Raw genomic sequence first — 18,887 nt, forward strand, 5'->3', positions numbered from 1 at the left:
AATGGGAGGCAATCACAAACACATAAAAACACATTATAAATGTACACATACAGTTAATAAACATTGCTATAACACTTACCGGTGCCCGCGATGCGTCCTGCACTCTGTCTCCTGCCAATTTTCCTTCCACTAATCGCTACGTCCTCCCGGTAACCAGCACTGATGGGACCTATAGTGACGTCAAAATAGCCATGTGACCAGTCACGTGTCTATTATCTCATTGGCTACAGACTGGTCACATGGCTTTGACGTCATGTCCTGTCCTAGGTCCTGTCAGTGCATCTCTCCAGTACGCGGTGATCGTTTGTGTATCGACTCCCCGTTCCTGCATGGGGTGCTCTTTACAGAGTCAGCCCACATGCAAGGACTGGCTGTCAAAGCCGGTGAATAGCGGCACCGGGAATCACGTGATCGGGGCACCGTTGCTATAGTAACCTGGCTGTGAGCGGGGAAGTCACCGCTAACAGCCGGCAGCCTGTGGTCACTCTCACTGAGTGATTTCTGCACGGGGCAGCAGTGTCCTTCCTCCCATGCTGTGCTGTCTGATGAAGCAGAGCTGCATGAGTTGAAGGAGAAAGAAGACCATGGATCATGGAGGGATGAGAGGGGGTAATAAACATGGAGTCTCTAATGTGTCTGTGTATTTATTTCTATTAAAGTATTTTTTTCTCTGTGTGGTGTGTTTTGTTTTTTTTTTTTTTTTTTTTTATTTATTTTTTTTAAAATTATTTCATGAAATTCATGAAATACCGTATTTTTTGCTTTATATAACGCACCTGATTATAAGACGCACCCCCAAATTTGGTGAAGGAATAGAGAATTATTTAATAAATGGGGTCCGTCTTATAATGCCAGTGTCCATCTAACAAATCATATAGAGTATATGTCCCTCATAGCCCCCCCATCCTAAAATTAGCCCCCTTAATCTGGATATGGCCACCTTATATTGAATATAGCCCCCTTGTGCTGACACACGTCCCCCAGTGATGCCACATGCCCCCTGTGGCTGGCACACGGCCCCCTGTGGCTGGCACACGGCCCCCTGTGGCTGGCACACGGCCCCCTGTGGCTAGCACACAGCACCCTGTGTTAGATATTGCTCCCATGCTGCTGCTTTTAGTAAAATAAACTCATTCCTTACCTTCTCCAGCACTGTCTTGTCTCGTGACTCCCTCCTTGGGGTTGAGCTCCGGCCTCCTGCATTTCCTGGTTCTCGGCCAGTCATGTGATCGGCACGGCAGAGTGATATCATCTCTGCGTGCATGATCACAGCGTCAGGAGGGAGACCGGGGAGACACGCTGGAGGGGGTAAGTAAAGAGTGTTTAATTTTACTATGGGCAGCAGTATGGGGGCCATATCTAACAAAGGGGGGGGCAGGTGCGCTCAAAGGGAGCACAGGCAGATATAATATGCGCCGCTCCCCCAGCCCATCGCCGCGGTGGGGTTTCAGCACCATGGTGATGGACAGCGGCTGTGCATATTATATGAGCAGGAGATCAAACGCTGCCGCCTGCAGCTATCACCAGCCCCCAGCAGAGCTCCAGAGCTGCCCCCACCTCCTCTGGACTCTAATGTGTGTGTGTGTGTGTATGTTATATATATATACATAATATATATATATATATATATATATATATATATATATATATATATATATATATACATACATATATATATACATACATACATACATACATACATACATACATACATACATACATATACATATATATATATATATATATATATTATACACCATACACCCCCCCCCCCGTATATTCGGATTATAAGACGCATCCCCTACTTTCCCCCAAAATTTGGGGGGACAAAAGTGCGTCTTATAAAGCGAAGAATACGGTAATTAGAAAAAGGGCTTCCCTATATTTTTAGTTCCCAGTCGGGTACAAATAGGCAGCTGGGGTTTGGGGGCAGCCGTACCTGCCTGCTGTACCTGGCTAGCACATAAAAACATGGCGAAGCTCACGCCATTTTTTTCTTTTTTTTTTTTAGTTTTTTGTAAAAAAAAAAAAAAAAAATGCTTCCCTGGATTTTCCATTACCAGTGAAGGTAACACCAAGCAGTGGGGGTTAGCAGCCAGTAGCTGCTTGGATCACCCTTAGGTAGCAATTAGAGTTGAGCGCAGTTCGCGGTTCGAGGTTCTCCAGTTCTAGGCTCGAGTGATTTTGGGGCCTGTTCTAGATCGAAGTAGAACTCGAGCTTTTTGCAAAAGCTCGATAGTTCTAGAAACGTTCGAGAATGGTTCTAGCAGCAAAAAAACAGCTAATTCCTAGCTGGCTTTCCGCTGTAATAGTGTAAGTCACTCTGTGACTCACACTATTATGACATTTCAGTGTATAGTGTGCGGGAACAGCGCCTTCAGATCACTGCTGTTTGTATAATGGCGATCGCCATTTTTTTTTTTTTTTCCTTGTCTTCCTTCCCTAAGCGCGTGCGTCTTGTGGGGCGGGCCAGCATGTCAGCCAATCCCAGACACACACACAGCTAAGTGGACTTTTAGCCAGAGAAGCAACGGCATGTGTGATAGGATGTCCATGTCACATGTCCCTGCATTATAAAAACGAGTATCTGCCCGTCCGGACGCCATTATCTCTTCTGCGTCCTTGGTGTCAGACATCACTGGCGCAGCTCCGTCCTTTGTCCTATCGCCGATACTGCTGTATGCGCTCCATAAACAGCGCTAGACAGCTTAGGGAGAGCACTTTCTATCAGTCCTTTTAAGGGCTCGTACCGGCAGGGTCAGAGCCATAGGTGACAGGTCCTGAAAACAGAGACAGCGTCTGTGTAGCCAAGGTCAGGGATTTCGTCGCTGCATTTCCCCATTAGGAGGGAATAGAAAGGCAGGCTTCCATTCCTCTACCCAGAGCCCCACAATCCTGGCACTGTACCCTCCTGTCCTCTGCACACTCCAACTCATTATAACTAAGCCATTATACTAGCAAAAACTCAGTGTACCTAGTGGCATCCTAAACGTGGCTATTGGACTTCTGTATTGTCCCACTAGTGCAAAGATATTTGCAGCACGTCTGCCTGCATTGCACACTCAAACTCATTGTTACTAAGCCATTATACTAGCAAACACTCAGTGTACCTAGTGGCATACAAGAAGTGGCTGTTGTATTCCATTAGTGCCCCACAGGTGCCAAGCTATTTCTAGCACCTGTGCATGACACCCTCCTGCTCTGTTTTTAATAAGCTATAATGATAGCAAAAAATACTGCCATTTAGTGGCATCATAGAACTGGCTGTTGTATTCCATTAGTGCCCCACTGGTGCCAAGCTATTTCTAGCACCTGTGCATGACACCCTCCTGCTCTGTTTTTAATAAGCTATAATGATAGCAAAAAATACTGCCATTTAGTGGCATCATAGAACTGGCTGTTGTATTCCATTAGTGCCCCACTGGTGCCAAGCTATTTCTAGCACCTCTACATGAGACCCTCATGCACATTTTGCTACGCTAATGTTATAGCAAACTCAGGGAATTCATTGCTGCATTTGATAATTCGGAGGGATAGAAAGTGAGGCTTCCTTTAGCTTTTCCTTCTGTTCATAGACAGCATCTCCAAGTTCACACCCGAAGAGCAATTTCTCCTCCACGTCTAAGTGTGGAGAGGCAGCTAGTGCGCATGCGTGTGCCGATTTACCCCAGCTGCAGCCTAACTACAGTGTTTCGCCTAGTGAGAATGCACAGCCTGACTGTGCCATTCCTGAGGCTAAGTCTTCATTTCGGGATACAGCGCATGCTCCCACACTAAGTGTGAAAAGCCTCTTTGCACAGGTACTTGCATTCGGTGCCGGGTCTAAGTCCTGTTTTGTGCCTAGACACCATGCTAAAGCTGATAGTCTTTTTTCAGAGACTGTATTTCATGCTACTGAGCATGCTCAGGCACTTACTGCATCAGAGACTAGGTCCGGTAATGAACTCTTTGGCCCTGCCCCTGATGTGGGGGTCCCATATAGACCACAGGGCATCAGGTGTCCTCCCAAATGGCTTGCAGAGGCCCACCCCTATGACTTGTCACCGCATTATTGATGGTCAGACGATGACTGGTGAGGTGTTTGGGTCATGGCAGCCATGAGGTCATCATTGAAGTTGCGGTTCCAAATAGGACGCTAGTTATGCCACTCATGACGTGTCACTCTACTTTTGTCTCCAGGAGGTGCATTGTGGTTCACCCTGGTTTGGGGCGGACCCAGGTTATAAAAGGGGCTGGAGCCAACAAGGAGGTGCGCAGTTTTCTATTATGCTCCGAAAGAGCACACCTCCATGTGTTGAACCCATTGCGGCTTTAGGCCAGAGGTAGGCAGGGATAGGGTGTCGATGCAGGCCGCCACCACAGTTGGTAACGCAGAACGGTTAAGACCAGCTCCTGTCCTACCAGTCCTGCTTGTGCAGCCCAGTGGCATTAACAGGCCTGCTGCTGCTGATGCGCCTGCTGTCCACAGGTGTGGCCCCTACGCACACGGTCAGCATACTCAATGGCCCCTGTGTTGTTAACAGGGAGTTCCTGGGCTGGGTGGGCATGTGGACCCTGTGACGCTAACAGGGCTCCCAGTCTCCAGATCCGAATGGCGTCTAACTCGGTTCAGGCTACTATTAGTTTCATAGCCACACAGCTCTGTATCCTCCACCAAACCTTCCAGTTGCCAACCTCTCCTTTTCCAACTGGGAGCACGGTGGACACTGACTGCTGATGGGGATATATACCTTTCTCTTTCTTTTCTTATTAATTTTCGTTATATAGCGGTAACATAGTATATACCACCTTATCCAAATCTGCCAGTCCCACTGTAACAGATGGTGTTTCTTCAGCAAATGTTACTGTTGCTTAACCACCAAATCCACGGACCAAAACTTTTTTCCCCTTTCCAACACACCTGTTCCCCTTTCCACCAGCATCTGTCCTTTTTCAACTCATTTTGGTATATGACCAAAAGTGCAACTCTGCAGGGACACCGTACTCAATGCCATCTCAGCACAGCAGCCAGCCCTCGGTCCCTCAGATGTGGACAAGTAAAAGACCATTTCCTCCTATCCATGACAAAGCGTTGAGATTCACTCTGTGCAGCACTGGTGTTTAGTGGAAAAGCAGATCTAAGATTGCGTACCACATTCTGCAGATACTCCTGTATACGTGCGTCCATTTCTATGGCAGGAATTATTTCGCCAAATTTTGTCTTGTACCGGGGATCTAACAGTTTGGCAACCCAGTAGTCAGGATTACTTTGAATTCGTACAATCCGAGGGTCATGTTGTAGGTAGTGCAGCAAGAAGGCGCTCATGTGTCTTGTGCATCCAGGAGGACCAAGTCCTTGGTGTGTTGGTGGCAGAGAGGTGAGAATCGTGCCTCCTTCCTCTGCCCTCTCCCCACAACCTCACACAACCGAAATGTGAGCAAGCTCTCACTCATCTGCTGAGTCTTCCATGCCCATCGCCAGTTCGTCCTCCATTTCTTCATGGGCTCCTGCACCTTCCTCAACACTTTTTGCTGATACTATGCGCCCTTGTTAATCCCTCTCCCTCACCATGACTGCCGCATAGGTGCCGCTGACCATCTGGACCTCGTAGATCTTGTTATCCCTTCCGCATATGACTCCTCCTGTACTTCCTCCCCTTCCTCTTGTCCCAACACCTGACTCCGAATAATAATTACAGTGTGCTCCATCATGTACATGACCAGAATTGTCACGCTGAGAATGACATTGCCAGTGCTAAACATCTTCGTCGACATTTGTAAACTGTGTAGCAGGGTGCATAGGTCCTTGATCTGACACCACTCCAGCAGCGTGATCTGCACCACCTCTGGATCAAGTTATCCCAGGCTATATGTCATAACGTATTGCAGCTGGGTTCGGCGGTGCTGCCACAAACGCTGCAACATGTGCAGATTCAAATTCCTGCGTGTGGGCACATCGCATTTCAGGCGTTTAACCGCCAGACCTAAAGACTTCTGTAGCGACGAAAGTTGTTGAGCTGCTGTGTGCGCACGATGGAAGTGAGCACATAGCGAGCGTGCCCGCTGCACAAGGCCATGTAGGCCGGGATGGTGTTTTAAAAATTGCTGGAGAATTAGGTTCAACACGTGAGCCATACAAGGCACGTGTGTCACATTGCCCTGACGATGGCCCGCAGCCAGGTTTGCATCATTGCCGCACACGGCTGTTAAGTCACCAACGGAGTACGCTCCGTCAATTTGTACTCCGGTCGCCAGGTGACAACGTGTTCCTTTCATGCATAGTGCTGATGATGGGAGAGGAGTCGATGCCAGCGGCGCAGGTGGACGCAGGTTATGCTCACCCACTGGGCTGCATTACCTTGACAGATGCAGAATCTCTGGCTGAATGTAGCTGGTGGGTATCTCACAGATGAAATACCATCATTCAGCTACAACCAATGGGAAGACACCACACCCTTTTTTATGCCCATCCTGTCTGCAGACCACTGCCAGACATAGCTATGAACCTCTGGTTACTTTTACCCCCAGTTCAGTTTTATGATTTTGTGTGCTTGTTACCTGACTACTTTTCCTGCTTGCTGTTTATGTACCTTGTTGGCCGATCCGCATTTCACCTCTGCTTGTTTTCTGATTAAGTCCTGGCCGTCCCATTCTGTTCCTGTTCCTCAATTACTGTTTTGACCCTGCCTGACTACTATTCTCTGGAACTGCAGCCTTCCACAGGTATTAATCACCTTGGGCCCTGTGTAATTCCTAATCCCTGTATAGGGGTTAAAGGGTTTCAGGGTTCTAGGGTTCCTGCTTGGTGAGAGGCTAGAGGGAAGCCAATCATTTACAGCCCATCTGAGTGTGTGGATCAAGGAAGGCGTTACACCGTGCTCTCTGCAGAAGGCCATGGGGGCCAGGATAGTGCTTTAAAAATTGCTGGACAACCAGGTTCAACACGTGAACCACATAAGGCACGTGTGTCACATTGTCACAGCGAAGGGCCGCACCCATGTTTGCATCATTGTTGCACCCGGCCTTCCCTGGCTGCTGGTTGAGTGGAGACAACCATTGATGAAACTCGGTCTCCAGAGCTAACCGTCCACAACTTCTCAGCGGTGTGACTCACATTTCCCATACATTTCAAAGTAAACCTTTGACCGCCTGATGGCATTGAGCTCTGCTGCCAGCATAGTAAGGAGGTGTGTGGTATTCCTTGTGCGCAGTTACAAGGAAGGGTGGCCTGACCACACAGGGTTTGCGCCAAGGTGGAGGACCCACACGAGGTTGAAGAGGCAGAAGCAGTGTATTAACTTCTACATACAGAAGAAGGATTGAAACAACTCGTGGGGACGGCAAGACTTGTACAGCAGACCCTTCTCCATCTCTCCCCACAGTAACCCATTGCCCAGTCAGCGACATGTAACGCCCCTGTCCATGCTTACTGGGCCAATTATCTGTGGTGAAATGCACCCTGTCACACAGAGTTTCTCAAGGAATCAGTGATGTTTAGTGCGACATGCTGGTGTAGCGCGTGTACGCCTTTGTTGGAGAAGGAGTGGCGCCTGGGCATCGGCTCTTGGGGCACTGCGATGGGCATAAGGTCTCGAAAATCCTCGGTTAAAAAAGGTTGGAAAGGCAGCATTTTGGTAGCCAACAGTTTCCAGATGCTGAAAGTCAACCTCTAAGCCATGTCATGCCCTTCTAAAAGCATGTAAAACACAGTAAGGGGACTCCAACCACAGTCTCCCTTGTTTCCAAAAATTGGGCCACACACACCCCACTTGACTGGCATCAGTTGACCCAATTTTCAAGATGAAAAAGATGCTTTGCATGAAGCACTCTCAAAAATACGTGTGCCTTTCCCGTCCCCTGGCTGACCTAGGGGAAGAAAAGTCCTCTGAGAGCCATGACTTGTTCATCTTGGTTCTTTTAGAAACACAGCGAGGGGACTCCAACCACAGTCTCCCTCGTTGCCACTAATTGGGCCACACACAACCCACTTGACTGACATCAGTTGATGCCCCTTTTCAAAATGAAAAAGATGCTTTGCATGAAGCACTCTCAAAAATACGCGTGCCTTTCGCCTCCCTTGGCTGACCCAGGGGAAGAAAAGTCCTCTGAGAGCCATGTCCACATTGTCAGTGGACAGACACGTGTGCTTATCTGCCAGCAGACCCCCAGCAGCACTGAAGACAGGTTCCGAGAGAACTCTGGCTGCAGGACACGACAAGATCCCCAAGGCGTACGTGGCGAGCTCAGGCAATTTATCCAGATTGGAAGCCTAAAATGAGCAGGGCTCAAGTTGCACAATAATGGAATCGATGTTTCCTTGCATATACTCATATATCTGTGTGTCCTCCTCTTTTTTCTTGTCCAGCTCTTTTGTTTTCGCATGAGTATATGTCCTTGTCACTTTCCCATGTGTTTGTGTTGTGTTGTGAGTTGTTTATCACCTTTTGGACACCTTTTGAGGGTGTTTTCTAGGTGTTTTTATGTGTTTGTGATTGCCTGCCATTGTTTCCTATGCAGTTTGAGTTCGGTTCGTCGAACGTTCGACGAGCCGAACTCGAACGGGACCTCCGTTCGGCGAACCGACCTCGAGCCAAACCGGGACCGGTTCGCTCATCTCTAGTAGCAATACAAAAAATGCAGCGGGAGCCCATATTATTATTTTTTTTTTTTTTTATCATTTATTTAAATGACTAAAAAAAAATGGGCTTCCCTGTATTTTGATTGCCTGACATAACAGTGCTGTAAAAATAAATCATAAAAAAAAAATGACGTAGCGCCCCGCGGTATTTTTGATTCTCAGCGCACTTAAAGCAGACAGCTACGGGTTGCCACCCCCATCTGCCTGGCGTTACCTTGGCTGGCAATCAAAATACAGGGAAGTCCATTATTTTTTTTTTTTTTATTTAAAAAAATAGTTTAAAAAAAAAAATGATGTGGGGTCCCCCCATTTTTGATAGCCAGCTAGGGTACAGCAGACGGCTGTAGCCTGAAAACCACAGCTGGCAGCTTTACCGTGGTTGGTGATCCAATGTGGAGGTCACCCCAGGCTTTTTTTTTTATATTTTTTTTCTAAATAATAATAATTACAAAAAAAAGTAGGGTCCCCCCCCCCCAAATTGGATAACCAGCCAAGGTAAAGCGGACAGCTGTGGTCTGGTATTCTCAGGGTGGGAAGGTCCATAGTTATTGGCACTTCACAGCCTAAAAATAGCAGGCCGCAGGCGCCCCAGAAGTGGCACATCCACATTCACCTCAGGTCATCCCATGCCCTGGTGTAGTGGCAAACTGGGTAATAAATGGGGTTGATACTAGCTGTAAGGTCACCTGACATCAAGCCCAGCAGTTTGTGATGTTATGGCGTCTATCAGATACCCGACATCACAAACTGTCAGTACTAACAAAAAAAATAGACAAAAAAAATGTATTTCAAAAAACACTCCCCAAAACATTCCCTCTCTCACCAATTTATTGTAAGGAAAAAAAAAATAAGGGAGTCCCACGACGACTTTGGACCGTCTAGAATATGGGGGGACACGCTCAGAGAATGTATCCCCCATTTTCTAGGAGTGCAGACCCTCCATGTGAGGAGTGTGGGTGCAATGAATCTGCACCCACTCTCCCCGGGTCCACAGCAGCAGAGTCCATGTCGTAAGTGTTGCTACCAAAGCTGCAATGCCCTGCTCATGAGGTAAGGGCATGCCTAATCAGGAGAACTATTCTACATTTCCAAATATTGGTATTTGCTGATATTATTGCTATTCCACCTACTATATATTGGGGATAGAATCTTGGAGATGGAATACCCCTTTAAGTCCAGTTATCCAGCTGAATGAATACTAAACAACAGAGCTCGCTATTAAGATGTGTTTTCTTGTGGCGTATAATGGACTGTCATGTTTCGTAGTCGTTGAGCAGGGCAACAGAAATAGCACATACCTCCATTTGGAAATGTAGTATAGCTCTCCTGATCATTTATGTTCCTTAACTTATGAGCAGGGCATTGCAGTTGCTTACAAATGCATGGTTACCGCCACTCACTGACTGAACACAGGAAGCTTAGCTGACAGCCGGTCTGTGCATGTGGCAGCATCTATTGTGAAGGAGGGGGCCGCGGGGGATCAACGCTGCACAGGTACCGTGGGACACCGGGGAACACCGGTGGGGTTATAGGGGGTGACCTGGCAGGGCCTGGGGAGGAGTTCTCTGTCGCATGTGTCAAGGCACATGCGACAGAAATCAGAGGAGTAGGGTGAATGCGGCCGGCAAGCTGCTGTGCAAGCAGCCATCTTGGATTTCCGGGAGGGGGTCGGGGGGGCCCTTTGGCGACACCGGGGGACCGGGGAGGAGATTTATCACCCATCTGAGATGTTTGTTCATGCCAGATGGGAGATATATAATTTTTTTACCGGCACTGTCAATATATACCTGTGAGCGGGGACTGGAAAAACCGGCCTGAATCATGATCTCCAGGGTCTCAGCTACCTCCTGCACCTCAGAGATTTTCTGACGCTGGGGGGCGCTATTCACCTATTTCTGCTGCTGTTTATAAACGGCAGATCAGAATAAGGCTACATTCACACGACCGATCCGTTTTTACGGTCCGTTTTTTTCACGGGTGCATCCGTGTGGCATCTGTTTCCGTTCCGTATACGGTCCGTTTGTCATCCGTGTGCCTTCCGGGTTTTTTTGCGTACTGCAAAAAAACTGAAGGAGGGAAAATACATACATTTACCCAGGATCCATAGCTTCAACCTACATGAGGCGGTCACATGTTCACTCCACTCCAGTGACATTTTCTACTGCTTTTCACAGCGTAGAGCGCTCTGGTGATTTTCTTGTGCTTGTACACTTCATATCAGTCTTTTCTGTCATTATAATGGCAGAAAGACACCTCATGTCCCACTCTCCTGCATTTTGTAATTTTGCACCCTTTGGTGCCTTTCATGTGGCACTAAGGGGTGCTTAGCTTTGTATTTAACCAAAAAAATAAATAAATTTTTAAAAAAAATGACGTAGGGTTCCCCCTATTTTTGATAGCCAGCTAGGGTAATGCAGATGGCTGCAGCCTGCAGACCACAGCTGGCAGCTTCACCTTGCCTGGTAATCCAAAACTGAGTGCACCCCACACTGTTATTTTAAAATAAATTAAATAAATAATTAAAAAAAACAAACCGCGGGGGGGTCCCCCCAACATTGGATCACCAGTCAAGGTGAAGCGGACAGCTGGGGTCCGATATTCTCACACTAGGGAGGTCCATGGTTATTATGGTTATTGGACTCTCCCCAGCATAAAAATAGCAGGCCGCAGCCGCCCCAGAAGTGGCACATCCATTAGATGCGCCAATCCTGGTGCTTCGCTCCAGCTCATCCCGTGCCCTGGTGCGGGGGCAAACGGGGTAATATATGGGGTTAATACCAGATGTGTAATGTCATCTGGCATCAAGCCCTGGGGTTCGTGAGGTCAGGCGTCTATCAGATACCCGACATCACCAACCCAGTCAGTAATAAAAAAAAAAAAAATAGATGACAAACACTCCCCAAAACATTCCCTCTTTCACCCATTTTTTTAGAAAGAAAAACAAATTCAGGTCTGCTGTAATCCAAGGGGGTCCCATGACGATCCATACCATAGTCACTGTCCCAGTCAATGAAGAACAGAATGTTCCCCATTGGCTGGGAGAGCAGTGCAGTGACCTGAGCTAACATCAATAGGTCAGCCCAGGTCACTGCAGGGCATGACAAGTGCTGCTGTGAGGAGCAAGGTACATTACCTGCGGTGATGATCTCCTGCACTGCTGATAGCAGAGCTGTCACTGACTTCAATGACCGCCGCCTTCACAACCAAGTATCGTGGGAGCCTGTGACGTCACCGCTAGTCACAGTCTCGGGTCAGCAGCGAGAGGAGGAGATGTGACAAGAGGCGGCCATGGAGGACAGTGACATCGCTGAGGTCGGGAGGGCGGGACTTCATCACTGCAGGTAAGCCGAGCAGGGTAATGTGTGCGGAGTGCGAGGTGGGTGGAGCCAAGCGGGACCATGTGTGCGGAGTGCGAGGTGAGTGGAGCCTTGCGGGGCCATGTGTGCGGGCAATGGAGTGCGGGGGGGTGGAGCCTAGCGGGGCCATGTGGCGCTGAGGACGTCAGTGCCGGGGGACTGCATGGCTGGGAACAGGTGAGTGTGATTGTGTGTGTGTACATGTTGAGTGCAGGAGGGGCAGAGCCGAGCGGGGAAGTGTCGGCTCCCTGCACACGTAACCAGGGTAAATATCGGGTTACCAAGCAAAGTGCTTTGCTTGGATACCCGATACTTACATTGGTTACCAGCTTACCGCAGGCTGCCAGCATGGCTCTCTGCACACTGTAGCTGTAAAAAGCCCTGCTTTTGCTGACTGAGCCATTCTCGAACTTAACTCAAACTGTCGAGCTTTAAGCAAAAAGCTCGAGTTAGAGTTCGATCTCGAGCACCCCCCCAAAATCACTCGAACATGAAATTGGCAAACCTCGAACATCACTCATCTCTAATGAGCACTGCATGAGGAGCAGCTTCTGAGGGAAGAGAAGCTGTTTTATCTCAGAGTGGTCTGAAACCTCTGAAACGAACCCGTCTGAAGGAGCAGAGGGTTGGCTTCACACGTGAGTGAGTGGATGCTCAGAGCTCCGCTCAGATCAAGGGTATCTGAACTGTGCGGGAGTACCGTGAGTTTAACAGACTTGAAATCCGTCTGTATTTATGATTTTGTTTGGAGAAGCGGTTTATGGTGTTTTTTTTAATAAACCGTTTGGATTTTTTAAGACTGTGTTACCTCGGAAACGCAGCCAAGTGCGTGTCCCCCATCACGTGAGCAGGCAATCACTTACAATACATATGTTTTATATGGGTGGTTTTGCTGTGCTTGGATGGATGATAAATGGATTTCATAGTCCAATAAATCTGTAGTCCAGAAAAATGCTCGAGTTCCCCATTGACATCCATTATACTCGCTAAACGAGTATTAAGCCTAACAAGCATTTTAATGCTCTGGTGCTCATCAATATCCTCTAAAAATTTATATATACATAATGCACTGTATATATTTCATGTACAGTCACTTAGAATCTATAAAGTAGAAGTTGTTTTATTTGACTTAGTGGTGATAAACTAACCATCAGCATCAACACTGTATATCTTCTTTGCAGTCACATTTAAAAGCTAAATCACATTTTGTTAGTCTAGCATCAATTAGTTATCTCTTCCGCTACTGTTCAGACACTGCCTTTTATGACTCGATCCTTTCAATACTAAATCAATTTAACTTCATGTTACTTAAACAAATAAATAGGTAAACTTTTTATTTCCTCTTCATGAGGGTAGAAGAAGGGGCTGTCTTTGCATACTATGTGCCTTCTATGTATGTCACCTTACCCCCTCTACCCCCTTAGTCAAGGTAATTTTGATTTTTATTCTTTTTCACACATTCCATGTATCCTTTTGGCTTTGTCTGCGCAAAGGACGCCACCCAATATGAAATCCTATACACTAAATCGAAGTTCATAATCCTTTATACATATATGACTTTATTTACACTTTATAACACATACAGTATTAGATATTTCCTGTTTACAAACCTTACAACACACAGATTCATTCACATTATTAAAATAACAGCATATTTTATTTATCAATTCCAACACTTCTTTTTTTTCTAGGAGTGCACAGGAAACCTCACCATATTCCTGAAACACAATTTTTCATCATATTATTCACATTCAAGTAACATATTCTCAACTGTGCTACAAGTGAAAATCCAGTACCTGCATAAACATTATTCTATTTCTTTTTACATCTCATATTACTTTAGGCATTGGAACTGTTTTGTCAGCTCACACTTAGAATAATACCACTTAGGCCTCCTTCACACGTCCGTGTAAAACACACACGTGTTTCACGGTCCATGGTGTAGGTTAGTATGTGTGTGTCCATGTGTGTTCTACATGTGCTGTTCCTTTGCAATCCGTGTGACATCCGAATAACTAACATACGGATGGCATGAGCTGGTATACTTACCTGCCCCCAGCATTGCTGTCTCCCACGCTGTTGTTACTTCCGGGCCTGCGGTGAGTGCAGTGAATATGAAATGAACATAATAAGCGGGTCCAGAAGCAACAGCAGCGCCGGAGACAGGAAAGTATAAAAATTCTTTATTTTTATATGACACCTCTTTTCTCCGGTACGTGTTACACTGATGTCAGATGGATCACATCAGTGTGCAGTCCTTGTAATATCCGTGCTGCCTGAGAAAAACATACATGTCACTGTGGGGAGCACACGGGAATGTGTGTACTTCAGACACACACGATCCTTATGAAAACACAGAAATGTATGCAGACCCATTGATTTCAATGGATGAATGTGTGTCCGTATCTCCGGTACATTTGAAAATGGACATCACATGTACTGGGGACACTGATGTGTGAAGGAGGCCTTAGACATACCAATAATTAGAGTATAAATCTTGAATATAATTAATACACACCTGACTCTGGACAGGAAGAACTATGAGTGCAATGATCATGGTAAGAAGCAAAAAGTTTTACTTCTTTAGCTCTTTTTTGTTTTCTCCCATCCTTCATGTCAATTCAGGTAATCTGTAACAATTTTCCCTGGGAAGTCAGTCAGTATCCAACCTTGTAGTTAGAAGTTTGTACTTAATGCACAGATGAAAATATTCAGTCAAGTGAAATGACTTAAGTGTGTGCCCTTTCTCCTACCCCAGCAACATGTTTTGGAATTTCATGCCTGTGAAGTTTGTGTAAACTACATTTAGTCAAAAAGCAGAAGTGGAGCATTGGGGTTGGGGCTAGAAGGAAAGGTTGGATGATGTATCATACCTGTAGCGCTAGCTTCCCTGTCTCAAAGAATATCTGTACTCTACTGCATCCTAGTATCCATGCACTCTCCTCTCCCTGCAAGGATTTCTCCACATGTCCATCCTCATGTTACGTGGTTCTCTGCACACCCACATGGCTACTAATGTGTCACGTGGTGCTCTGCACCCCTGCTTTGCTACCCATGTGTAGTGCAGTCCCCGGTTCATTCTCCATGCAGATGCACATGTGTGTTGGTTTCCATATCCCGCCTAGGCCTTAGGTCCTGCACCTGCAGAGCGGGGTTTCTTGGTGTCAAGCCTGGGGGGCATGTGCACGCTTCCTGTCCCTTTAAGAGAAAGCATGTGCACCTTAAGGTGTACCCAGCCTGTCCCAGCTGCACCTGTGTTATGGTCCTATGCCTTATGTCCCATACCTGATGACCTGAGACTGATGACCCGTGCCAAAAGTGCTGTACTTGCCCATACCCATCCTACCTGTTTCTGTCTAAACTGTGTTTCCAGTCTGTGCCCTGATTATCCTGTTAGTGACTGTCCTGTTTCTGCCCTGCGAGTACTGTTATGCTGTTATCCAACTCTGCTCAGCTGTCACAGTCACAGGGAGTGTCCCCTGGTGTCTGCCTGACAGTTTGTGCTTAGTTAAGCATCTCCCATGAAAGGCTAAGCTCTGGTCCCCTCTCTGGCCCAGTTGGTCCACTCCCAAGATTCACTTAACTAGCTCCATAATAATTAAAAGCAATATCTAGCTTCATAAACTTTAAATATCAAAATCAAGTCCAAGTCAAGGTGTCTGAAATTCACTTTCCTATATGGAGAAAAGAAACATCAAACTTTATCAAGGATAAAAAGCATTTTGTCAGTTTCCATCAGTCAGGTCAGTCACCTTCTGCATTCAATGCCAAAAGTCAATATTTCTTATCTTATCTTTCTATATTTGCAGAAAATATATAACCTACTGTGGTTGGTCAGGAGATTACATAATAATGATAGAAAGAACACCCACAATGAGACAAGACACCTTCTAAACACTAAAGGGGGTGTTACAAGCAGCGATATCGCTGGTGAAAGCACCTGCCCCCGTCGTTTGTGCGTCACGGGCAAATCGCTGCGCGTGGCGCACAAAATCATTTGGAGCCGTCACACATACTTGCCTGCCTAGCGACGTCACTGTTGCTGGCGAACCGCCTCCTTTCTAAGGGGGTGGTCCGTGCGGCGTCACAGCGGCGTCACTAAGCGACCGCCCAATAGAAGCGGAGGGGCGGAGATGAGCGGGATGTAATATCCCGCCCATCTGCTTCCTTTTGCATTGCCGGCGGGCGCAGGTAAGCTGCAAGTCGTTGTTCCCGAGGTGTCACACATAGCGATGTGTACTGCCTCGGGAACGATGAACAACCTGTATCTTCCTCAATAAATGATTTTTTAAAATGTAACGACGTGTCAAAGATGGACGATAAGGTGAGTATTTTCCATCGTTAATGGTCGTTCCTTGCTGTTACACGCAACAGCGTCGCTAATGATGCTGGATGTGCATCACGGAATCCGTGACGCTGGCGATATATCGTTAGATACGTCGTTGCATGTAACGGGGCCTTTTAAACATTCCTATATACAATTAAACATACACATAAGCATGCAGAGAATCCCAGAAAGTTGTATCTTAAATATCTGTACTAATCTTCAAAACCTGAATGAGGAAAGGTTTCCTGGAGAAGGAAAGTACGTGTAAGATAATGGCTTACCTACTGTGGTTTGTTTTGTTTTTGTTGGTCTCTCCTTCTCTGAAAAAATGTTACTTTAGGTATTCTGGATATCCCAGATGAGCCCCCAAACTGTTGGGGCACTTCTATCTCCCATTAAAAGTTTAAAAGTTTCTGAAATTAATTTTACAGTGCCGGTGAGAATTAAAGAAATTCATAGGCATGTGATTTCCAAAGCTCTCCAAATGAATTTAATGAAGATCAGTTCTTTCATACCATTCAGAAATATGGACACACCATGCATAACTTTAGGTGTTTCTTACATGATTGCAAATAGTAGAATACAAAACTGCATGATACGTAAAGACACTGCCTGCGTCCACCCAGCTTTGTCACATCCCTCAGCAAGTCTTTGTTTCAATAAGTTTTTGTAAAAACTACACCCTATGAGATTTTGGAAGACCTGAAGACATTAACCCCTTCCTTACTCTAACATTAGCAGTATATTTCTATGTCCTCACTGACAAATCCAAATAAAGTAATTCTAAAGTCCATATAATTAAAACTTAACATATAATTACTTTTTCTAAAACAAATGTGATACTGACAAACAATAAAAATTACTTGTTTAATAAAGTATTAAAGACACAACATATAATTGTAGAATCATGTGGCAAATAGTTTTTGTGACTTCAGAGCAAAAGATCTAAACAGCCCTTCTGAATTTGATTATTTGATCTATTATGCCTATAGGGCTTTGACTTACCACCATATGTTGGCCTACTATAATATATTTACACTAACGGTGCTCATGCACCTGAAGCATTCCTTTTATTTTGTTCTTATTTTTGCGCTGTAAAGATTTAATTTAGTTCCAAACATATTCAATTCTGTAAAAATCTAACTGACAAATCTTTTTCTATTATTGATCCAGCAGCCCTGTAGTAAAGTAATTAACATTATGATGTTAAAGCACTATTTAAACACAAACAAATGTTTCATGGTTTTTAGTTTTGTTAGTCCCTTGCAATCGTTTTTTATATTTTAAGGTATATGCTATAAGTAATAGATTGGGATTGTTACTTATCTTTCCATATAAAAAGAATTCTCTCATCTCTTATGTTTTACTGCAAAATTGCATATCAGAAGCGTTCTTAATATTTTAATATCATATAACAAGGTGGGTTTAACATAGTATATATGTTACCGGCAATGTGTAACAGTCATCCTATAGAATACCTAGGCAATGAATTCAATACCGGAAATGTGTCGTCAAAGTATGAAATACATCAGATGTTCATACATTTCCTAGTCATTCTATAGAATACATAAATGACAAACAGGCGTAGTGTACAGTCACGGCCAAAAGTTTTGAGAATGCTGCAAATATTAATTTTTACAAAGTCTACTGCTTAAGTTTTTCTAATGACAATTTGCATATACTCCAGAATGTCATAAAGAGTGATCAGCTTAACAGCAATTACTTGCAAAGTCAATATTGGCTAAGAAAATGAACTTAAACCCCCAAAACACATTTCAACATAATTGCCTTCCTGCCTTAAAAGGAGCAGCTAACATTGTTTTAGTGATTGTTCCATTACCACTGGTGTGGGTGTTGATGAGGACAGGGCTGGAGATCAATCAGTCATGATTGAGTAAGAATGACACCACTGGACACTTTAAAAGGAGGCTGGTGCTTGGTATCATTGTTTCTCTTCAGTTAACTATGGTTATCTCTAAAGAAACACGTGCAGCCATCATTGCTCTGCACAAAAGTGGCCTAACAGGGAAGAGTATCGCAGCTACAAAGATTGCACCTCAGTCAACAATCTATCGCATCATCAAGAACTTCAAGGAGAGAGCTTCCATTGTTGCCAAAAAGGCTCCAGGGCGCCCAAGAAGGACCAGCAAATGCCAGGACCGTATCTTAAAACTGTTTCAGCTGTGGGATCGGACTACCAGCAGTGCCGAGCTAGCTCAGCAATGGCAGCAGGCTGATGTGAGTGCTTCTGCACGCACTGTGAGGCGGAGACTGCTTGAGCAAGGCCTGGTTTCAAGGAGGGCAGCAAAGAAGCCACTTCTCTTCAGAAAAAACATCAGGGACCGACTGATATTCTGCAAAAGGTACAGGGAGTGGACTGCTGAGGACTGGGGGTAAAGTCATTTTCTCAGATGAATCCCCTTTTCGATTGTTTGGGACATCTGGAAAACAGCTTATTAGGAGAAGAGGTGAGCACTACCACCAGTCTTGTCTCATGCCAACTGTTAAGCATCCTGAAACGATTCATGTGTGGGGTTGCTTCTCAGCCAAAGGAATCAGCTCACTCACAGTCTTGCCTAAAACACAG

General features: G+C 45.6%; 1 protein-coding gene across 1 annotated transcript in view; it reads right to left on the bottom strand.

The window, feature by feature from the left end:
- Window positions 1-18,887, bottom strand: part of LOC142291716 (pinopsin-like) — a 503,008-nt gene that overhangs the window by 332,924 nt on the left and 151,197 nt on the right. The window lies entirely within an intron of this gene.

This window comes from Anomaloglossus baeobatrachus, chromosome 2 (genome assembly GCF_048569485.1).
Source record: "Anomaloglossus baeobatrachus isolate aAnoBae1 chromosome 2, aAnoBae1.hap1, whole genome shotgun sequence".
NCBI lineage: Eukaryota > Metazoa > Chordata > Amphibia > Anura > Aromobatidae > Anomaloglossus > Anomaloglossus baeobatrachus.